Source organism: Xiphias gladius, chromosome 8 (genome assembly GCF_016859285.1).
Source record: "Xiphias gladius isolate SHS-SW01 ecotype Sanya breed wild chromosome 8, ASM1685928v1, whole genome shotgun sequence".
Taxonomy (NCBI): domain Eukaryota; kingdom Metazoa; phylum Chordata; class Actinopteri; order Istiophoriformes; family Xiphiidae; genus Xiphias; species Xiphias gladius.
The window spans coordinates 1634343-1652176 of NC_053407.1; positions in this window are offsets into that span (position 1 = coordinate 1634343).

Genomic DNA, 17834 nt, shown 5'->3' on the forward strand with positions numbered 1-17834 from the left:
GCACCAGAAGCCCCCCTCATTCTGCTCTAGGTTCAGCATCTTGGCTGGTTCCTTCTCATTGCATAATATAACCTAGTACACTCAGTCTCTTTCTCCCACTGCACTCCTTAAATTCAAAGTGATCTGAGCTAAATGACTGCTCGGCAGTCACAGCTGTGACAACGATTACTGGTCAGAAACAGCAGAAAGGTAAACATCTCATTCAAGCTAAAATAAGTGGATGTAGAAGTCACTGCTGGAAGAGCCACGATGAGCATTTTAGCTAGACTCACACAACATGCACCTGTTGGTAATGCATTATTGTGCACATGTTTGGTCACTAATCACGTTTGATTGGTGGTGCATTAAGTGATTGTTTACCTATGATGTGGTACAGTAATGCTAACCATAACCTACCTCATCCTAAATTTCGTTGCTTTATTTTATTGCAGTATTTGTTTATCAAAATACTCAAAAAAGTACAAATACCAAAAAAAAAACCCAAAACAAAAGACAACCAAAAAAAAAGTGAAAAAAAAATCTTTGTTACAGTAATGATGGTAAATGTAATTCATTAACACCAACTTTGCAATCATGCAAACAGGTATACAGTATATGCAAAAAGTGACAAAAGTAGTTGTGTGAAGAATGAAAAGGAGAGCTTGAGAAAGACACAGTCCACCGTGAAACAGTTTTTCAGTTGTTTGGTGGGTATGTCCGAGGTGTTACCCAATCAGCAGCGAAATATATATACACCAACATTTATAATAGGCACTGTGCATGCGTAACACAACAGGGTGTTCAGTGCATCAGTGTTTCCGTTTAAATAAATGTTTTGCTAAGTTTTGTCGGGGCTAAACCCGCTCCTGGTCAATCACTGTGTGAAGTGGGTGTGTCTGTTTCAGAAACTTAAAAGAATGTAGTCAGATGCAGCTCTCCCTTTCCAACAGTGGATCAGGGTAGAGGATCCGACAAGCACTTTGTTGGAAGCATGGGGAAATGACAAAAATAGTCGTGGTCATCAGCATAGCAGTGGTAGCAGAAGCAATGTGAGCTTATGAAAGAACCAAGCATCTGTGTGTAGAGATATAACAGAAACATTCATAGGATTTACTTTAGGTTGCCTACACTTTTCCAGCACAATGAGGCATTATTTCCACTACTTCTGATGTGCTTACTTTTACCCCCAAATAAATTTTGATTATCTTTCACGGTACACAAACACACTTTATCCAACACCCAAAATAAGTCTAACTTATTTTATGTTAGGATAGCTTGACTCAGGGAGTTTTAAATTGAATTAAAAAGTAATCAACCATTCAAACAAACTATTCAGAAATACTTCAGGCAGCGTGGTCACCCCTTCATGTTTTTTTTTTTTTTTTTTTTTTTTACAGTGTATCTTGTCCCTGTCTTTGAAAGCCCCATCCCTCTCTATCCTGCAATTAGAGACCTTAGATCACTTTCTGTGTCTAACCCCCTACCTCCCCTCTCCTTCTCTCTCCCTCTTATTCTTTCTCACTCTCTGACCGCCTGCAAATAGACCTATTTAGACCCCTCTCTCTCTCTGCTAATACCCATTTCAGTCTATGTGTCTCTACCTCAGTCTGTGTTTCTGTTTGGGTGGCTGACAGTGGTGTAAGGTTGATAGAGGGGGATGGAGTTGTTGATGGATTTGCTGAATAACTGTCAGGATAATAACTGTGAAGTGGCCAATTGCCAATGCCAATTGTGGCATTGTCTTTTAATAACTGTCCCTGGAAGGCTGCGGTGAACGTGAATTATATCCTGTGATGATACGCCGTCATCTTATAACCTCCTATCTCAAAAAAAAAAAAAATATTTGCAATTATTGATGTGTTTTTAAGTCATTTCAGAATTAAATATTATTAGTGTTTGTGGCTCCAAAGAAAATTTCGTTTGTGCTTTCTTTTTAATAAAACTGCATTGACTTCAATGTAAATACACAAATTAATTTTTACTCACTTATCTGAATAATTACTTATTTTATCTTAACACTCTAAACAGCAACAAGTTGCTAAACTGTCTAGGAAGTTTACAATGTTTTTTTCAGGTTGCTCCAATCCTTGAATCCTTGTCTTGTTAATATTTTGTCTTAGAAATTTTACCAGTTTTACTACCCATTTTACCAAATAAGTGGACTGCAGTGACACAAGTGACAAGCCAAAATAAGACTATATATATACTGTATAGAAAATGCCAATGTATATTTACATTTAGGGAAAAATGTGATAAATTAAAGAAAAACCTGACAAACATGGACACATTGACAGGATCTTGAGAGGATGACTCTGCATAAAAGAGATGATCCATGCATGCCACAGTTTTTGTGTTACATAAGCACACAGCAAATAAAAGCTATTATTTTTGGTGTTCTGAGGCAAAAAGTTCCTTTCTTTTCCAAAATCTGAAAGATGGTAGCACAGACAGGGACCAACAGCAGCAGCTGGCCAATGAGAACTCCTTTTTATTGGGCTTTGTTTAATTTTTGGGCACATTAGCTGTAAACTCTGTTTTAAAATTAAACCTAAATTAAAGGCCCAAATTAGATTAAATAGAGGTGTCTTTAAATTCTGTCTCATAATTAAAAACAAATGTTTTTAAATTTTAATGTGTGGATAAAACAGAAAGGCAACAGTAAACGAATGAAAATGAATTCCATTTTCCCCCTAAGCTGAAAGGAATGAATGGGATAAAAAGTGAAGTTTGAAAGCCTTTTAGAAATAATTTAGCAAATGTAATTAAGAAAGAATCATTTTGATCTAAATACAGAATAATAAGTACAATTTAATAGTTTGCCATGTTTAATTGTCTTTGCCCCTCAACTTTTTAAATAACATTGCTAGCATGCCAACTTTACCAGTCAAGTCAAGTCGATTTTATTTATGTATCGCCAAATCATATTAGAAGTTACTAAATCTCTCTTTATAATATTATTTACAGAGACCCAACATTCCCACATGGGCAAGCACTTGGCGACAGCTTAAGGAAAAACTCCCTTTTAACAGGTAGAAACCTTGAACAGAACCTGGCTCATGGTGGGCGGCCGTCTGCCCCGACCGGCTGGGTTGAGAGAGACACCACGGGGACAGTAGCTGGTTTGCAGTTACAGATCGAGACTCTGGAGGTCTGGAGGCAGAAATACCTGCAGACAGCAACAGGAAGAAAGAGGAGAGAGATTAGAAATAATAAAGCTACACAAGAGAGAAGAAGCCAAGTTAGTGTCAAGCATTAATGGGATATGAATACATATGGATAGAGAGGGAGTGGAGGAGAGAGGAGAGAGGAGGCTCAGAAGTAATTGGTCAAACCGATGTAATTATAAATATGAAGATTGTTTTTCATACTTGGATGAAAATCCTTTGCAGTCAATGACTGCCTGAAGTCTCGGACCCACGGTCATCCCCAAATGCTGAGTTTCCTCCCTTGAGATTTTTTGCCAGGCCTTTAATGCAGCTGCCTTCAGTTGCTGCTTGCCTGTGGGTCTTTCTGCCCTCAGTTTTGTCTTCAGTAAGTGAAAAGCATGTTCATCTGGGTTGAGGTCAAGTGACTGACTTGGCCATGGGAAAATATTCAATTTCTTTGCCTTGAGAAGCTCTTGGGTTGCTTTTCTCAGTATGATTTGGGTCATTATCCATCTGTACTGTGCTATCAACGTTGCAGCATTTGGCTGAATCTGAGCAGATAGTATAGAACCATAAAGTTCAGAATGAATCCTGCTACTTCTATCAGCAGTCACATCATCATTAAACACCAGTGACCCAGTTCCACTGGCAGCCAAACATGCCCATGCCATAACACTGCCTCCACCATGTTTGACAGATGATGTGGTGGCTTTGGATAATGAGCTGTTTTTTCCTTCTCCTTACTCTTCTCTTCCCACCATTATGGGACAAGTAAATCTTGGTTTCAACTGTCAAAAGAATTTTGTTCCTGAACTGAGCAGACTTTTTTAGATGTCTTCTGGCAAAGTCTAATCTGGCCTTTCTGTTCTTGAGTCTTACCAGTGGTTTGCAGCTTGTGGTAAACCCCCTGTATTTACATTCAGGAGTCTCTTGATTGTAGACTTTGACAATGATACACCTACCTCCTCCAGAGTGTTCTTGACCTGGCTGGGTGTTGTTAAGAGGTTTTTCCTCTCCAAGGAAAGAATTCTGCCATCATCCACTTCAGTTGTCTTCCGTGGTCTTCCAGGACTTTGTTGTTGCTGAGCTCGGCAGTGCATTCATTCTTTTTAATAATTATCAAGTTGTTGATTTGGCCACTCTTAAAGTTTCTGCCATCTGTCGGATAGGTGTGTTTTGTTTTGTTTTTTCGACCTAATGTATCAATACCTCTTTACACCGCATATTGAGAGTTCCCATGAACAGCTGCCAAATGCAAATTCAACCCTTGGAATCAACTTCAGACCTTTAATCCACTTAATGGGTCATGAAATAATGAGGTAACAAGCCACACCTGGCCGTGAAACTCAATCAATTGTCCAATTACTTTTAAGCCTATGAAAATGAAGGACTATGTATAAAAATGGCAGTAACTCCTAAACAGTTAATGTGATATTTTTGTTAAACCAGTTGAATTCAACTTGAAAGTCTACACTACAATCACATCTTGATTGTTTTGTTTCAAATCCATTGTGGTGGTGTACAGAGGCAAATTTATGAAAATTGTGTCACTGTCGAAATACTTATGGACCTAACTGTATATCTGAGTCTGCTATTGGGTGTTAGTGGTAGAAGTGTGTTAAATATTGTTTGCGCTACATAAATAAGATTGTTGGCTTGTTTTCTTGTATTCTGTCAAAGATATCAGGAAAGAAAAGACAATTAAGGTAGGTAGTTTTTAGGTAATTTGTTAGCCCTTTTGTGAAAAGGTCATTTTGTTTTAATATTGTTATCACATTTTGATGGTCTATTTCTACTTTATTTATAAATAAAATATATCAATCTCTTAATCTTAACCACTTCTTGTCTTTTTATAGAATGTTATTAAAACAAACATATTTTTAGTTCCAGTTGTTCTCATATGTATTTTTTTCTCTTTTCATAAGGAACTAAATTATTTTAATCTCTCACTTTTGTCATCGGTGCAACACCTATAATACTAAATTGCTGTTATTAAAATATGTTAATCAATGATTTAATGACAAAAAAACTGTGAAAATGTCTGTAATAATTTTGGTGGCACACTGCAGCCGAGCTGCAGAGCTGCGAGGGCTCCTTGTAACATAATTCATTTCAAGTGACGCTGGTAAAATGACCACCCTCCAGTTCAGTTAGTGTGACCATCTGAGGGGTGAAGTGGGGGTTCTGACACTGTGCCACCCAGCAGCCACCTTGTTAATAAGAAGTAATGTCCCATTGGGCGCAAACTAATTGGCTTTGGCAGACAGGGCCTCAGAGACACTCAGACCTTATCAACTCATTAGCGTGTTGTTAACTTGTTATTAGGTTAAAGGGTTTTTTCTTTTTTCTTTTGGCTCCTTAGCTTGATGAATGACCTGCGAACAATCAGTGGACCGCTCAACCACTGTTACTCTGTGTATGACAGAGAGAGTCTGTTTTTTTTCCAGTTTGTTAGCATGTGTCTGAGCTATTGTAAATGCTCCTTATAGGGTTTCAATGCTGCAAGACTTGGGGAAAGTATATAATTTACTCACTTGAAATCACTTGACTTGTCATGGTTAGTCCTACTCGGAATGTGAAAACAGATGTATAACGTCTTGTGTGGCTTTGGAGGAGCTTTCTCAAGTGTGAGAACATCACTCATCATAATGATGTCCTGTGTATGGATTTTGAAAGATATGGGTGCTGATCAAACAGGGAGGATCAAAGGAAAGGACATTATCAATTTGGATTATGGGAAACGTAGGATCCAGTGTTATTGGAGCTTGATCCATTCCAGTGCCCAACGTCAGGATATCTTAGCCTCTGCTGCTTCGCTTTTGACAATTCACTTTTTAATCTTGTGAGTCCACCGACTTTATGAATATGCAAAACTAACTCTTTAAACCTACTGAAAAGGGAGATTATGTTTGATAGTGACATCCTGGCCAGCAGAACTTATTAATTATTCTATGAGGTAAAACATGATCTATTTATTTGTTTTTTCTTTTACGTACATGTTTTCATGCTGCGGAAGGCAATCAATTGAAGGCTAAAATGAAAAGCTGCCACCGCCTCCCAGATTTCTGTTCTCCTACCAACTCTCACAGGTCTCTGATTAGAGTACAGCTGCACTATCCATGAGTATCTGCATACAGCAGTAGACTTTCTGACCATGCTGTAGATAGTCAACCCTTCTGAAGATTTTGTAATAACCTTTTATTACAAAGGGGTGGTTCATCAAAATGACAAAAACAGAAAAAAAATTCTCCCATCCGTCAAGTGGTATCTGTCCAGTCAGAATGTTACTGTTTATTTATCCAGGTTTTAGAGTTTTGCCTCCAACCTAATATGACAGAGGTGAATGAAATTTGTATTTTGCTGCTCACAGCTTTGAAAATGACATTTGACAGCACTCAACAGGACACACTGGAGACTGTTTTCATAGGGACTATGTAGTCAGTAGAAACTAGCTTTAAATTGAAAAGAGAGGTTGCTGTTCTGCTGTTAGCACCACAACTGAAATTCCACTCACCTCAGACAAATATCTCAAAAATAAAACCATAACTACCTGTAGAGATAGACACCGTTTTTGTAATCTGACTTAACCAACCCTTCAGAGCTGCATGTAAAAATGCTAAAAATGTAATGCATTTCCTGCTATTACTCTCACGTGTGTGTCATACTTTAGGGTAAGATAATTTCTTATTTCCATCTCCCTCTTTCATAGTACTGCAGGGTATCAGTTCTAAATTATAAGCAAATTTAAAAGAAACATTTTATAGAAAGGTGCATCTATATCACAATATGACAATATTACTGTGAAAAAACTCTACAAAAGTAGTGGAAAGGTTCACCAGTTTCAGTATGTTACGACATAAAACGCTAGATGTCCCCACCCCCACCTCAAGGCTACATACTATATGGTTTAATCACATGCAAGGCCTGACTGTTGCATCAAGTACGAAGCAGAATCAGTAGTGTCAAACTTTCTCCAGACCATCTTCGTTTTTCTCTCAGCAGCTCTTTGTCTTTGTTATCAGCTGTTGTGTGTGGTTCAGAGACAAGAGGAGAGCCGTAAAGCTGTCTATCAGGGAATGTGGAGGAATCTGAGCTCTCTCAATGAACATATTATCTTACCTATTATATTTGTCCTATCATTTCTCTCTGTAAATATATCCAAAACATGTTCATTATAGGGGAATGGTTGTAACCACAAACTTTGGTGATTGAATTGTGACTTTCTGGCTTACAATGAGCTTTAGTAGCCAGCGGGATGGGTCAAGAAATCAAATTCAATGTCACGTTTCTGGTTGCGGTTGCTATCAGTTTGGTATGTGTATGTGCACTGTTATGTGTCTGGTATATTCCCTTATCATCAAAAGTTGAGTTGCTTTTTATTTTATCTGTCTAAAGTTGCCTGGAGTTTGGATAGTGCCTTTTACATAATGTGTCTTAGCTATGACAGTTTCTGCCTTTAGATTGGCACTAGATCCTTAAATTTTTATAGCCTCTCCCTGCTGTCAAGCTGTCCACGTCACATCTTTGGCCACACAAATACATAAGGACAGCTACAAAAGACAGTAACTATCCACAGTCTGTTTATGGGTCCCTATCTATACATGCAGAGTCAGTTGTGAGACACTGTTGCACTCACTTCTCTCCAGTATGCCTCCTCTGTCCAACCTATCTGGCTGTGAGCACTGTTGCAGATGGAGCCAAAAAATCGCTGAGCTGGAAGGATGGATCTCCATTCTTCATCAGATCAAAGAAGGTAAGCAACAAGGAAAAAGACCAACTCCTCAGTTCCCTTTTACCACGGCTCCAACCACCTCAACCAAATACAGTCAAACTGGATTCCAATGTTCCCATCATGGAACCAGCTCAGGATTAGGCTCCATGGTTTTAGCTGGGTGCGACACCATAAAGTCCACCAATGATCTGCATTCCTCATCATGCAGAACCATGGTCCATCGTCCAGATGGGAAAACACACTTAGAAGCACCCACCCTCTCCTCTGCGGGATGTCCAGCTGTGCAACAAATATAATATTCCCCATCTTCTCCTCATTGCTGATCTTCTGTGACTCCATTGTGAAAAACATGTGCTCAAAAACAGCTGCAACTCACTGTCTCCCAGGTACAAAGGTCTCTGATTCGGTTGCCAGCTATCATCACCAGGTATTCACATTGACCCTTCAATGTTCCTGTAATTGATCCAGCAGAATTCTACTCATCTGACGCACTTTAACCCGTATTTATTTCATCTTTAGAAGAGAGTAACACACTTGAAACCCACATAATGTCCTCTAGATATCATACCCACTAGGAGATAATAGTCTGGCCTTTGTTTCACGGATCAATATTTACTCTTTGATTCAAATCGCCCACTGGAACACAAGTTTGAAGTTATCAGAACCCTAAACCATTGAGCTCTGAATGTGCCTACAAGGAGAGAAAGGCAGGACAGGGGCAAAAACACATCAGGGAAACACTTAAAACCTGCGGTTACCCAAACTGGGCATTCGTCAAAACCACAAAAAGATACAGAACAGATAGAGAGGAAAAGAACAATAAACGCAACAACATTGTCATTCCTTACATTGGAAAGACTCAGGAGGGTTTTCAACAAACACCAGCTTATCCTTCCTAAGGACAAAACACCCAGACATAAGCAGGGCAATGTAGTGTGTGCAGGTCAATGAAGCGAAGATTGCAAAGACCTTCACATTGGGGAAACAAAACAATCGGTTCTCAAGCACATGGCACAACATAGGAGGGCCAACTACTCAGGTCAGTACGCAGTAGTCCACCTACACCTGCAGGGCAAGGAACACTCATTTAAAGGACAACAATGTAAACATTTTGGCCAGTGAAGACAGATGGTTTGAAAGAGGAGTGAATGAAGCCATCTACATCAAACTGGAACGAACATCACTTAACAGTGGAGGTGGTCTATGACACCACTTATCAGCCAGTTACAATGCAGTCTTGACATCCCTCCCTGGGCAGCTGAACACCTATTCATACAATCATGTGTGACTCATATGATGGCCAGGTGGGGCAACGAATCACATATGACTTCAATTATTATCAAGGTGTCATTGAGTCAACAAGTGCTTAAAAACCTTCAGTTAGAACTGAAGAAGCCTTTTGGATGAGGGGGGAAACGTTGTCGAGCAGAACCTCAAGCCAAACCAGTTGCCTTCGTATAGCACATAGAAATACAATGACGTGGATGACTCAGAATCTTCACAGACATACCGACTAAGTTTCTGTTACAGGTCTTTTTACTTTCTTGGCACATACTCACTGGATGCTGGTTGTGTTCTTTTCTATTTCAAACAAGCTACTGTCCAACCACTTTTAAAGAAACCCAGTCTGGGTCCCCTGGAGCTCAGTATTTACAGACCAATTTCAAAATTACCATTCCTCTCTGAAGTCTTAAAAAAGCAGTGTCATCTCAGTTAATATGATTCATGAATAACAAAGACAATTTGAGAAATTGCAGTCTGGGTTTAGATTGCATCATAGAACAGAACCTTCCTTTTGGTGCCAGCAGTTTAAGTAACGTTATAAACTGCCTCAGTGAGATTAGGTGATGGATGTCCAACAATTTCCTCCAGTTTAATGAGAAAAAATCTGAGATTGTTTTATTCAGCCCGCCACACTCTATCCAGTCAATCCACAATAGCTTTGGCAGTCTATCAGGAGACACTCAGTTATCAGTTTATTAGGTTCACCTAGATAAACCAATTCAGTTTAATATAGAAGTTGTGCAATAAACCCTACCTTTATGAAGGTTATAACATTAAGTTTCAACAGTTTTTGTTGAAGCTGTGGTAAGAAGTGTTGATTCAATGATTCATCGGTCAATAAGAGGATGCAGTATGTGGTGCTGATGAATTGTATTGTGTTCTACATACATGTGTTTTTATTAGGAAGTTATGGTGGAAAGACAAGTTTTCTAGACGGTTATCAGCATGGTTCTGGGGATGGCAATGTTGGTCTGTTCGTCCACCACTTACGTCCAGACTGAAATAAATCTACAACTGTCAGATGGATTGCCATGAAATTTGGTTGAGACATTCATGTTCGTCTCGGGCTGAATTGTATAAACTTTGGTGATCCTCATCTAGCATAGTAAACATCTTGACAACTACTGGATCAATTGCCATGAAATTTGATTTAAATTCCTTTAAGCTACAATATGCAAGGTCTGGAAATCACGCTTGCACTAGCATGAGACTTGAAAGGAAACCACTCTGTTACAACCACTCCTCCCTCTTCCTGCTGTGTTACGCTCTGCCCTTCACCTACATCCTCATTGTGTTCGCTGTTTCAACTAATGCAGGAATCAGGAGCTCGCTAGCCTGTGAGTCAGCCATAGTGATGTCTTCCAGCAGCAAATACTAGCTCGAATCCTTAGTGTGAGAGGAGCAGCAGACCAGAAAGGATTTCACTTACTGATTGACAGCTGTGAGCTCCCACCCCTGACTGTGACCTTCTGTGATTGGTTAGAATGGTGAAGCTCGCTCAGAAACTTTAGAAGGGAATATCTCTGTAGGGCTGCAGCTGTTCAATGAGTCAGGGTCACAGAAGCCTTTGACAGCATCTCTCCACAATAACATATGTTTTGGAACATATTTTGACTAAAAAATATTAGAAATAAATTACATATGGTAGCTTTAAGTTTAAATCGAAGGCTATCATTGGGTCAAAATTTAATTCATTCAATACTTTATTAATGACCAAATACCTGAAAAACTAACCATCAGTCTCAGTTGTACTTTGTGTTTAATGGTAATTAGCAAATGTTAGCAGGCTAATGTGCCAAACTAGGTAAGTGAACATACTGAACATTATACCTGCTTAGCATCAGAATATTAACATTATCACTGTGAGAATGTTAGCATGCTAATGTTAGCATTTAATTCGTCTGTTCTTAAGTACAGTCCCACAGAGCGGCTAGCATGGCTGTAGACTCTCAATCTTGTTTTCTACTCTGTTTCTCCAGACATGAGTTTGATCAGCCAATCAAATTATTTGACATTCAGCTTCGCAGAGTGCGCTGTTGATATTCTCCGTTAAACAAAAATAAAGGACTACTGAGAGAAAGTGGAAATCTCTGAATTACTTTAATAGTAGAATTTTAAAACTAAATAAAAATAAAATAAATAAATAAAATTTGAAAACTGGAGCTCGAGTCTAGTAAATTATCTGACTACTCTTTCCCTTCTGGTTTCCTATAATTTTCTATAAAGGCACTGATATGTGATTTTAAATTCATAGGAAGGTTTATAAAAAAGACAATATAATCTGGCACTAATTACAGGGAGAACAGAGATAGTGTTCAGTTCTAGTTAATTGCTCAAGTAACCTTACAGTCTTTAAGTCAGCACACAGCTGGTCAGCTGAACATGCAACAAAGTGAAATATGTCCACAGGTAGGCATATAATTCAACATAAAGCATAAAAATAGTTCCGACAGAAAATGTATATTTGCCTTCCTTTAAATGGATCTCTCAGTTAACTTAAATTAATTTCTCAGAATTTTCTGTTTTGACTATAATTACTACCACATTAAATATTTTTTTCAGGAGGTTATGGGACCCATAAATGAAGTGATACTGATGTTTCTGGGCACAGCGTATGAAAATGTCTCTGATGCAATTAACAACTTGTAATGACCATGACCATATAGGGGATGTATTCCTTTTTATAAATGACTTGGCTTACTGACTGATATTTTTTTCATGCAGTAGCTAACATAAAATGTAGGTTATTTTTTATATTTACAAAGGGAGGCAGTGAGCAAGCAAGACAGCTGGAAGCCAGAGCAAGAGAGACAAACAGAATAAGCCCTTAGTTTCACAGCGGTGTTGTAGACGGTGGTAACAAGACTGGAGAAAGTTAGGCTAATCATTAAAGCCAGCCATCTCAGTCACTAATATCATGAACTTCATCACAGTTGAACAGAAGTTTATGTGTCAGATTTGAGTTCACCACCGAGAGCCATCAGCCTACAGACGAACTAATGTTTACCTCAAGCCGCTCAAATCAAATCAAAATGAAACTAGAATGAATTGAATTAAATTTCACATCTGTAGCAATCAAATCAAGTTGTTCTTTTGCTTTTTTTAAGGGACTTATTCAACTAATTTAATTTCTGTTTGCATACAAAATAACAACTAGCATAATTATACAATATGTTATGCATTAAAGTGCCTGTCATTATTTCACTGTCATGAAGACAGTAGAGCATGTGTAATACTATTCAGCAGCCTTGCATGGAAACCGAAAAGCAGCATGAACTTGGGAAACACTATCAACGAGTACTGAAACATAAACAAATATCTGAGTGTGAGGTAATGTACTTTATATTCCTGTAACGACATACAAAATGACCTTGTAGATTTAGTGACTTTACAGTGAGTTTAACATATATTACATTCTGAAATGTCATTTATAATGTCCCTTTGATATTTTAGTTGATATTCGTGCTTCACCAGTATTGTACTTCCTGGCTTTATCCAACCCTACATTAATTTAAGTTTACCGGACAGTAACATATGTTTGAGGCCAGAGAAAAGAAGAAGCATGCAGCCTCATTTTGTTGCCTCCCCATACATGACGCCTCTCACAATCCACACTTAAAACTCATCTTTAGGCCTCAACTTTCAGTTAGTGGCTTATTCTTTGATCACTTCTGGCCTGGTACCAGTTCCCATTCTCCTGTAGATCGGTCTCAGTTTCTTTGAATCTATTAAACCTGGTACGTACGGTAGGGTCTATGTCCTGCTGACGAGATTACTTTCGACTTTCTGTAAAACCATAGCGTGTCCTCTAACCCTTGGTTTGTTTTTTCCCTCAAGCACATGAGCGTCCAATCTGTGTGAACATCTCTCTTGCTCTCATTCTCCCTCTCTTGCCATATTTTGTCGTCCCTCTCCTTTCTTTTCACTCATGCTGTCCATGCTGGACCATCTGCCGTCCTGGAACCTCTCTCCCTCCACTGGCTGTCGGTGCCCCGTTCCGAATGTTTGGGATCAAAATGTCTCAAATAAAATTTGCTTTGAGTCTTAGTGAGGTTAAAATTGTAAAGTTTGTCCTTAGAGGGGTGCTAGAGGAGTAGTCATAGGGCCATTAAAATCTAGAAGTCATTTTGAAGTCATTAGTTTGTGAGTAAAAGTTGAAATTTTAGCCTATTGGTAGCACTAAAGGGAAAGTTGACATAGTCGTCCTTAGGCTCTGCTGCACTATTAAAAAAACAAACAAACAAAAAACAGAACAAAACAAAACCAAAAAAAGCAAAAATCCTGAGGTTTGGGATTGCGGGTGTCCAGAGGGAGGGCTGCCCACTGAATAGAGCAGAATAGAATAGAGAGCAGTGTGTCCTGGCCAGTGCTAAGCTGCTTCAGTCCAGGTTAAGCGTGAGTAATCTGTGTTGGCTCACAGGTCCCCAATGGGCCCTGGACCCCCACTCCCTGCCCTGTCCTGTCTGCTTAATCTGCCCCTCACTACCTGCCCCCCTGCCCTGCCTGGCACTCTACCCTCGCCTCCCATCACACTATTGTCTCTGTATTATCTGAGAGAGCCACAGAAGCTGCACAGATAAGCCCAACAGGCTCAGAGAACAATTTCATTCTCAATTATAGAATGTGTTTACGACAAATTAATCGATAATTCTCAAAATACAATTATGTACAGTGTCCAAAAGTCTGAGTCAACTTGTCTCAGACTTTTGGACCCATCTGTATGTATAACCACTTGCTCCATTTTCTTGAGAGCACTGTAAAACGCAACTGAAATTATTATTTCGTATGTACAACTTGTTGAGGTGCTTATACTAGTGTCAGATCATCACCATTTTTAAATCACAATAATCATATAATTTTTACCCCCAGTCTTTTATTTGAGAGTAATCATTTAATCTTCTATAAAGCCTGCACAACTGGAACACAAACAGTGGCTCTTTCTTTCACATCTAACATTTAGGAAGATGCTTCTAATTGCCCAACTTGTCAACAAACGCTTCAACTTTGACCAAAATGTCTCTTTGTGAACCTACAAGAAAGGTTGACCAGGAGCACAAACAGTTCTTATTGTTTTGTTTACTGTGACTGCTTCCTGTCATATTCTACAATTCTGTACTCTTTCAATTATAAAATTGGTATGAAATTTTACTAGGGGATTCACTAGTGAGAACTGGGGGAGACTGACCCTTGTGATCACAATGGTTATTTATTAGAGTTTCAATAGCAAATTACACCTCCGTTGACCAGGTGCCAAATAATCTGCAAGCATTGCAGCTCTATCCTGAAAGAGCAACTTAAGGTACATGAGCGTGTTGATATTTTTATATTTTGTATTTTTCTTCTTCTCAACAAATCCCATGTGCTGACCCAAACAATAATGGATGTATCTAACAAGTTTGGTAGTGTGTGTATCTAAAACTGGATTTATCTTATTCCTCATTCCTCACATCAGTGAGCCACAATATTGTATTGGGTGCAATGTTCTTTCACCTTTTACAATGGACACACACACACTGCAGTTTATTTTGACTCAGTCCTGCATACACCATCCTGCAGCCCCAAATTATATATATATATATATATATATATATATATATATATATATATATATATATATATATATATATATAAGTTAGACAACGTTGGGAAACGGACTAACACATTCTTATTTTTGATTTTTGAATTTTTATTTTCTTTTTTCATTTGATTTGTTGCAGTGATGTTGAAGTCTACACCAAGGTGTGTTACTACGCCATGACATCAGTGTTGGGTGTGGTCAATAGTGTTCTCTGTCAGACTTCAGTAGAAGCCTGATGTTAAAAGGTCAAAAGCCTTTAACTGATAGATGAATCCAGCCATGTTGCAGATTTCTCATCTGAAACTGACTAAAACATGCAAAACATCAGTATAGTCCTTACATATGTATATTTCATTTCCATGCTGAGGATTGTACAGTGTTAAAAGGGGAGGAAGAAGAAAACCATCATTGCATGTTGAGCAGCTGTGTGGACAGCTGGAGGCCTCACTTCAGTCAGAGCAAAGAGAATTCTCCTCTGACATTCAAACAGTATAAAAGCTTTGACAGGAGCAGCTTTTCAGATGTGACCTGATGACAGAGAGCGAATATTCTGTCATTAGATTCCCTTCTTCTACATGTGCTGTCATATTGAAGTGAAGCACAAGAGGACAGTAGACCTGTAAGCTGCAGCTCCTCCATCTCTACAGCACCAGAGACAAGATGAAAAAAGCATTAAAAGATCTTTCGGGGATGTCATGTCTTTATCTGCGTCTTCCATAATGTTCAGTCACATAGTATGTACTGTATAAATACAGCGACATGAAAAGGTTTGAGCACCTCTGGTCAAAATTTCCATTTCTGTGAATAGTAGAGTGAGTAGATGGTGAACTGATCTCCAAAAGGCAAAAAGTTAAAGGTGAAACATTCTTTTCATACACAACATTAGTGTATTATTTTTGTTTTTGTGCAATTTTACAGTGAAAAAAGGGAAAGGAGCAGCATACAAAAGTTTGGGCACCCCAAGAGATTTGAGCTCTCAGACAACTTCTAACAAGGTCTCAGACCTTAATGAGATAGTTAGGGCTATGGCTTGTTCACAATCATTATTACTAAACGCCAGGTGATGCAAATTTCATAGCTTTATAACTTTGACTCCTCAAACCTTGTCCCAACAATCAGCAGCTCTGGGCTCCTCTCAGCAGCTGCCTAGCACTCTGAAAATTAAAATAAATGCCCACAAAGCAGGAGAAGGCTATAGGAAGATAGCAAAGCATTTTCAGGTAGTTCTTTCCTCAGTTCATAATGTAATTAAGAAATGGCAGTTAACAGTAACGGTGCAGGTCAAGTTGAGGTCTTAAGGACCAAGAAATCTTTCCAAGAGAACTGCTCATAGGATTGCTAAAAATGTAAATCAAAATCCCTGTTTGACTGCAACAGACCCTGGTGTGGTGGTGCACTGTTCTACTGTGCAGCAACACCTGCAACAAAATGACGTTCATAGAAGAGTCATCAGAAGAAAACTGCACTGTCACCACAAAATTCAGCGTCAGAAGTTTGTAAAAGGAACATCTAAGCAAGCCTGATGCATTTTAGAAACAAGTCCTGTGGACTGATGAAGTTAAAATAGAACTTTTTGGCCACAATGACCAAAGGTATGTTTGGAGAAAAAGGAACGCAGAATTTCATGAAAATAACACCTCTCCAGCTGTTAAGGACAGGGGTGATTCAATCGTACTTTGGGCTTGTGTTGCAGCCAGTGGCACAGGGAACATTTCATTGGTAGAGGGAAGAATGGATTCAATTAAATACCAGCAAATTCTGAAAGCAAACATCACGATGAAAAGAGGATGTCTTCTACAGTAGGATAACGATCCTAAACACACTTCCAAATCTACAGTGGACAACCTCAAGAAGCACAAGCTGAAGGTTTTGCCATGGTCCTCACAGTCCCCCAACCTAAACATCATCAAAAATCTGTGGATAGACCTCAAAAGAGCAGGACATGCAAGACGGCCAGTGAATCTCACAGAACTAGAAGCCTTTTGCAAGAACAATGGGTGAAAATCTCTCAAAGAAGAACTGCAAGACTCTTAGCTGCCACAAAAGGTGTTTACAAGCTGTGATACTTGTCAAAGGGGGTGTTACAAAGTACTGACCATGCGGGGTGCCCAACCTTTTGTTTTGTGCCGTTTTCCATTTTTGTTATTTTGACCGATGGATATAAAAAAGTAATCTTGCTAAAAATATTAAAGAAATGTGTCATCTTTAACTTCCTGCCTTTTGGAAGTCAGGTCATCTTTTATTAAGTATTCAGATAAACTTTCATGTCAATATATATATATACGCCATCCTTTGATTAATAAGTAAATAAATCTCTCTGAGCGAGAGAGACGAGCAGACGCACACACAGAGGCAGGAGAGAAGCCCCTCCCCACAGTCCTTTTAACTTCATTGTTGCAGAAGAGGCGACGCCCCACTTATCCAGGAACACATAAATAGCACTAAATCATAAATTTATGAGGTTACTGTAAAGATCAGCTCTACCTGTGATTAGAAAAGAGCAGAGGAGCAGAGGCTACTAAAGACAGAATCCAACTAGCCATTGGGGATACCGGGACAAATCCCAGTGGTCCGCTACATTGGCTCCAATTTAGGGACATCTTTATCTGCACATTTCATACAAATCTGACCACCAGTATTCAAGATACAGTATCTTGCAATGGACGAGAGTTTTCACCAGAGCCTCAGAGACCTAAGACTCTGGTTAGACCTGGAGATCTAATAATCCAGTGGGTCTCTGCAGCAGGCTCTAATGGAAAAAAGTTCAAGTTTCAAACACTGGTGGATTGTTGTAGTGATTGTGTGTCTCTTTTCAGAGGCTGACAGACAGATGGGACAGAAGCAGAGAAAAGTGGTTAAACTAATTCTGCCTCACGCTGATAACAGTTTGTGTAAATATGGGAATTCTCTAAACACATGACACTTGTGTCACTGCTCCTTCAGTCCCTCCACACATGTCTCTGCCTCTTTTCATCCATTGTTGGGTAAATGACACAAAGTATAATTACAGCCAGAATCTGAGTTCTGGCTCTATTGTGCTGACTCAACCAGGCTGTGTACATGTGCAGGAGTGGTTAGCACAAAGACACTGTTTACACTAGCTTTATTTCCTAAC